Source organism: Triticum dicoccoides, chromosome 2B (genome assembly GCF_002162155.2).
Source record: "Triticum dicoccoides isolate Atlit2015 ecotype Zavitan chromosome 2B, WEW_v2.0, whole genome shotgun sequence".
Taxonomy (NCBI): Eukaryota; Viridiplantae; Streptophyta; class Magnoliopsida; order Poales; family Poaceae; genus Triticum; species Triticum dicoccoides.
In genome coordinates this window covers 339,031,872-339,038,280 of record NC_041383.1, presented here as the reverse complement: position 1 = coordinate 339,038,280, position 6,409 = coordinate 339,031,872, and the positions used below count along the sequence as shown (strand labels likewise).

The 6,409-nt window shown below is 43.0% G+C and overlaps 1 long non-coding RNA gene across 1 annotated transcript; it reads right to left on the bottom strand.

Annotated features, from left to right (window-relative positions):
- Nucleotides 1-802: 802 nt before the first annotated feature.
- LOC119363651 lies at nucleotides 803-5,263 on the bottom strand. The gene is made up of 4 exons (XR_005174223.1): nucleotides 4,592-5,263; nucleotides 4,159-4,512; nucleotides 3,881-4,003; nucleotides 803-3,778 (listed from the first exon to the last, which is right to left on the bottom strand). It is a non-coding gene; the product is annotated as an uncharacterized LOC119363651 (long non-coding RNA).
- Nucleotides 5,264-6,409: the final 1,146 nt, after the last annotated feature.

The window sequence follows — 6,409 nt, the reverse complement described above, 5'->3', positions numbered from 1 at the left end:
GGATTTAGTGTCAAGTTCTTTACAACTGGATATTATAAATCTCCAAGTCGCCACATAACCGTGGACATGAATCTCAAAAAGATTAAACCCTGCAGGGGTGTTCCAACTTAGTCCATAAAATCTCACAATCCACTGAGGAAAAACCTCAATCTCAAGATAACCCAATCAAGCTCGGAATCCTGGTGCACAAGACATTTCGACAACGGTAAAAGAAAAACCAGGAAGATCTCCCAACATGCCGACACGAGCCGTGCGTATCTCGTCTCAGGCCACGATCAGATGAGACATCCTACGAGTAAAACCAATCCTTGAGTTTCCCCGTGGTGGCCCCATACTGTACCCGGTTTGGACCAATACTCATGAGGAGCACTGGCCCGGGTTGATTAATTATCCTCGGGTGCTAGCCAATCCCTATGCAAGTTTATTTATTATTAGGCAAACTAGTTGACCCGTTGCGCCAAATGGCACAGAGACCCGCCGAAAGCCATGTTGTTGATGAAATGGTATCATTTTGCAAGGACATATTCAGTAGAAATCCTATGTGTTAAATCATGCTATATTGAAAATATGTTTATCACGCTGAAAAATCTGAACTTGAAAAAAACATATTTGTATAAGATGTATAGACCAATTAAGTATGTATTTCAAATTTTCAGCAACTCTGTGCTTTAAAAACTACACTCGGCAAGAATTTAGATCATAGTGACATTGGAAACCATATGGCCTTAGTTATGTTGTCTACAGAGACAAACAATGCAAGCAGATCTTTCAATCAAATCACCATCAGCTCTCACAACCTAGGTAAGTTTTAGTTCTGCACCTGTTTAGAAGGATAATAACAAATTGAGGCTAACAAATGTGGCAAGGTAAACAAAAAAGGAGTGAAACACACCATAATTCTTAAAGACCTATCCTAGGATGCATTTGACCGCAATACCATCCTAAAAGTCCTTCCTGATGCTTCTTAGCTTCTTCCCTCGGCTGATCGTCCTGTGTTTGAGTTTTTGTGCCATATTCTCAACACTGATAAGGGTTCCATTGATAAGTTGATCTATAGGTTCAATACCCATCAACGTCAAGAGAAAAAAAAATCATGTGATGCATCTCATCTAATTGATTGTTTCATCTCTGCTACTCAAGTCTTCATAAGGTTGTGGAGCTCTAAACTTCTCTGGAATAGCTGCAACAAAAAAGAATGAACCATACCATGCTCAAGTAGACCAGTGCAAAGCTTGTTATAGAACAGAAACTTCAAAGGCCATATCAGCATATTCAAAGGCCATATCAGGTATAATAAAACTAAGGAAAACATTTAGAAAACAATGGCTGGAAAAATATATTTTTAAGTACAGAATAAACTAAGTAAAACATTTCAACACTATAATAAAACTGCAGCAAGCACAATGGTTCCACTACACTGCGTAGATCCCTACTTTTTAATTTAGGTTGTACGGCTGATAGAATCAAACAACATATAAAGAATGTCCTTTCAAGTACTCCCTCTGTAAACTAATATAAAACCATTAAGGTTGCTAAACTTAGTGATCTAAATAGTCTTATATTAGTTTATAGAAGGAGTATATCAAAAGACTGTAGCTTGGAAAGCGAAAACAGTGCAAGACATGAGCCATTTACAACGTGTAACTTGAGTGTGCAAAGGTCATATGGCTTAAAAACTCGTCAATCCTTGAAATGGTTACATTATAAGCAAATTAAGCTTGTCATAGAATAAAACCATTATGACCTATATCAATACATAACATTTGATGTGTCGTCAATTGCCTAGTTGTTTAAATTTTTGGAATAGAATCGTGTGGCCCAAACATATCTTGTATTGTAGTTTATAAAGGAAATTCAAAAAATATTTTAACATTAATTTATGTTCCATCCTACAATAGCCCCGCATCTCTAACCTTAAGCTTTTTTAGAAATATCATAAAAATATTTTGAACAAAATAAGTGGCAAATGAAGAAGTAATATATACACATAAGATTCATGTTTAGTGGTTTACTATGACTCACTTGATGAAGGAATTGATTAAATGTGAAAATTAGAATTTCAACTCTAAGAATGATCATATATTGATCGTACTCCTAGCGGCTCCATGGTCCTGGTGAGGTAAGACCTCTATGGTGACGGGTGAAGCAATACATGTAAGAAAATATGGTGCAGGGCAAAAGGAGTAGCAAAAAGATGTGGGTAAGTCTCAAAACTGACGAACTATGCACTATATTTCATTTCATGAAGCACACTACACCATCAATACTGCATTAAATGGCTAAAGAACCATAACTTGAAAAGCTGTCATGGTGACCACATAATTCAATTTCTAAAACATGTGGCTCTTTTTTGTAATGTTAGCCTACTTCAGAAGGTACAAAAAAAGGGCATACAAAGATCATAATCTGAACTGCAGGTCTAGAATTTACAGAGAAAATAGATATGATAGTCGAAGCAAGAGACAAAAATGCTTTTAGGGTCTTGGCATGAAATTATGAACCCACAATCCTTCCTGGTTAGACCCTGCAAAACACGGGACTCTTTAAGTAGAGAAAACAAAAGATAAGTCTAAACATTGCTTTTATTTAGTCACAGCATAGCACAAGGTTACTTAATATCCTAGGCATAAGCATGACTACCAGCAACATATGAATATTTGACAAATGTGAGATACCACAACCAGTATTACACATCTGACATAACCAACTATTTCACTATTAAATTAATCAACTCTGTCAAAAAGGATGCTAAACAAGACATCCAAAAGATCCAAAGTGCACACATAGTTATAACAGTAGACCATAGGGTATCCCTTGCCAAGATATTTATTGTTCCATGGCCTGTGAAAATGGAGTAGTGTGATGTCACACTATTGGCTATTGCTGTAGAAAAACTGCCGCAACAAGAAAAAGAAAAACTGAAAAATTGTGCTTATGCACAGTATAATGCCTGGCCATGAGTATTTTGCATCAAATCTCAGCAAATGCTCTAAATACATATATCAGGAAGTTTAGAATCCTTCAGAATTAATCGGCTGACATAAAACTGGTGAAATCAATAACACAACAGAAAAATAATTAAATGTTCCAGGAAGCTTCTCTCTTGCGAGATCAAATGACTTTTCAAGAGACTACTGCCTTCTTACATTCCTGAAAATGTTTAGCATGTCCATATCCATAGATGTCTATTTCAGAAGTTTTAAGCTTTACCGTATGGACCAACCTACCAACACAGAATTGACAAAAAGAATACAAAGCTGGCAGATATTGCAACCTACACAAGATAGTAACTGCGATCAACAGAAACAATAGGCTCCTGAAACATGTATTCCCAGTTATACAGAATAAACCTGACAAAGATGTGGTTCTATATAGTAAGTACTCTTCAGAAGAGAAACTCTGACTTTCACTTGGATGAATGGTGTGTAGTTTTCCCGTCATTATCTTTTTTACCATCAGATACGTTTGAAATTATTTTTTTATCAGAGCTACAAATTTAAGGTAGCACTTTTGCCTGTATGGCAAGTGCCAAATTGAGTATTTGAGCATATAGATTCTTAAAAAAAACTCAAAATATGCATAGATATTATGTACAGACTGGGTCAGTGACTTAATTTTCTGTATTTTAACTTGTGGCATGCTATTTTAAGATTGAAAAATAGAGAGTACTAGGCTTAAAAAACTCAAAATATGCATAGATATTATGCTCATATTCGTCAGGCTCTCCTATTTCCCCTCCAAATCGGTTTGTGGCTGAGCACAATGGAAGGACGAATCCCTGTATGAATAGAAAAGATGAACATCAGCAAGGGTGTTATTCTCCAAAACAAAGATGAACTCCACGGTACAAAAGAGAAAATGAATGCATCAGAAGGCACACCCGTTCACTGGAGATGAATCAATCAAGATGAGCAGAAACTCATCACCACACAGAAGTTTCAGATTTCAAAAGGACTTGCATATGTAACATAGCAAACTCCAACTGGCTGCCATCAGAGTTGCCCTAAGCCACAATCACATGGAACAAGAGGTTAAAAGCCAATAACAAAAAGGAATTGATCTTCCTTAGCTTTGGTCTGCTGCTACTGCCTCTCTCTTGGATGATTTTTTGAATAGTCATTGGAAGTTCTCAGGAAAAATGGAGAGTGGGATGCTCACCTTGTTGTTGAGGAGGTAGTGGTAGAGGAGCGCGTCAGGGAAGCCTCAGAGGCCGAAGTTGGCCGGCGTCGTACTTCAGCTCGCGCACGTGCCATCCTCGGCGAGCAAATGCTCCACCTACACCTCAACCAACTCAACCCATCGCTGAGCGTTCGGCGGTGGCTCAAACAAAGTACTAATGTCAGATTGCTTGATTAGTTGAAGGAACACTTCATACAACACAAAGAATACCAGGCACGTATGCGACTCCTCCTCTTTGCTGGTTATGATTAACCAAATATACCAAACGAGTTGCAGGTGTCGTCGACGGTGGATGAACCTCGCAAGACAAGAACACACCTCCGCCAAAAAACACTGCAATATAAAGGATGCGTGAGACAATGAACTTGCAAAGCCCCATGTGTAAGGAAATCTTGAATCTATAAATTCATACCTGAGACAATGAACTGAACATTAGCGTTGTACATTCACCAAGATACAGATAACATGGAACCAAAAAAATTGAATGGAAAAAAACCGCGTCCTTGTCGCCGTCGAAGAACGCTGCATGCTTCTGCAATGTTGTCATGCCGCAGGCACCCGAATTGTTGCGGTACCCCGACGCCTGGCTTCCTTTCGTTGCCATCACCGGCGCTCGCCGTCGCCCAGCCGGCGAGTCTTCCCCAACCGCGGACCCACATCTACCGCTCCTTCAAAACCCGCTGCTTCCACCAGCAGCCGCCGTGGCCTTCATGGCCTCCTGCAGTTCCGCTTAAGCCTGACCCGGCCGCCGTCATGGACCCTAGCGACGAGAGGTGGTCGGCTGTGGTCACGACGAACACTAGCTGGCCCCGGTGTTGTAGACGGAGAAGCCGTCGGCGCTATGGAACCGAACCCCCAAACCGGGGCCCGGGGTAGCTGCTTCTGCCGCCTCGCGCCCAAGCGCCACCGCTTCGCAACTTGACATCGTCGCCGCTGCTCCTCTCAGGCTGCGGCCGACGCAGAGATCATGAAGGAGGAGGAAGCTAGAAGAGAGAGAGGAGGAGACGAGTGGGTGTTGCGGTAGTACGGATCCGGGAAGGAGGAGGAGGCGGAAGAGGGGAATGGTGGGTGTGGCGGCTTTGAGGGGGAGGAGGTAGGAGTGCGTGGCTGGCATTGGGGGCTAGGGTTGGTCCGGTTGCGTCCAACGAGACGACGGGACCCGCATCAAGTGTAGCCGACGAGTGGGACTAGGAGCAACGCTGGCCCACCCGTCACTACGGCAGGTCAAAGGTGGGTGCAGAAGGCGGGTGCACATGCACCGGACGGCCCCTCTGTAGCTGCTGCCCACAACGCACGGCGCAGGCAGCGCGCCAGGAGCGTCCCGCCAAGAGCGGTTGACCCCGGAAACTCTAGCCTACACCCTACACCGCGGGATGGGCACCCAATGTAACTGACAAGCGGGACCAAGAGCAGTACCGGCCCACCCATCATCGGTACAACACAGATACGGGCATTGAAATCGGGTGCATAAGTGCTGGCTACCCCTTTGCGACTCGCCCAAGCCGCACACCGCGGAGGGCGCGGCACGCGCGACACGGCGCGTGTGGAGAGGCCGGCGGACACCCAAAAAAGTTTGACCCAGCCTATCAGCACTGGCCATGAGCCCACAGGTCATTCGCCCCTCCATTTTGACCATGCGGTGAAAATGGAACGCGTTGCAGTGAACGAAAATCGAAAGAGAGGCAACACAACGAAGAAGACCGAGCTGACCAGGACCGAACGACCAAGAAGGATGCAAATCGGGGGAGCCTCCTCCATGCGAGTTGGCTAGCCTCTTTAATGGTTTAAATGGTAAAACCGAAGTTGTGCCTTGCTGGAATAGTTTTATTCAAAGCAAACTGTCAAGGGGTGCCCATAAACCCCGACCGTGTTAGGAACGCAAATCAAGAAACTTCACACTGGTATGACGGAAACTAGGGTGGCAATAGTGAAACAAAACACCAGGTAAAAGCACAAGCTTTCCAACCATTATCAAGTATGCATTAATTAAATAAGAGATATTGTGATATCCCATGATATCCATGTCCCAACATGAAACAAACTTCACTGCACCTGCAACTAGCAACGCTATAAGAGGGCTGAGTGTCAGGGTACACAAACAGGGGTGTATGTTTTCCCCTGACTTGTGCACGGACAGCAAACCACTGGCCCGGCAGGTTACAACATCCAAGACGATACCAAGCAGAAGAGATAGCTATTTGAGAAATCTAAGAGCAGATCAAGAAGACCA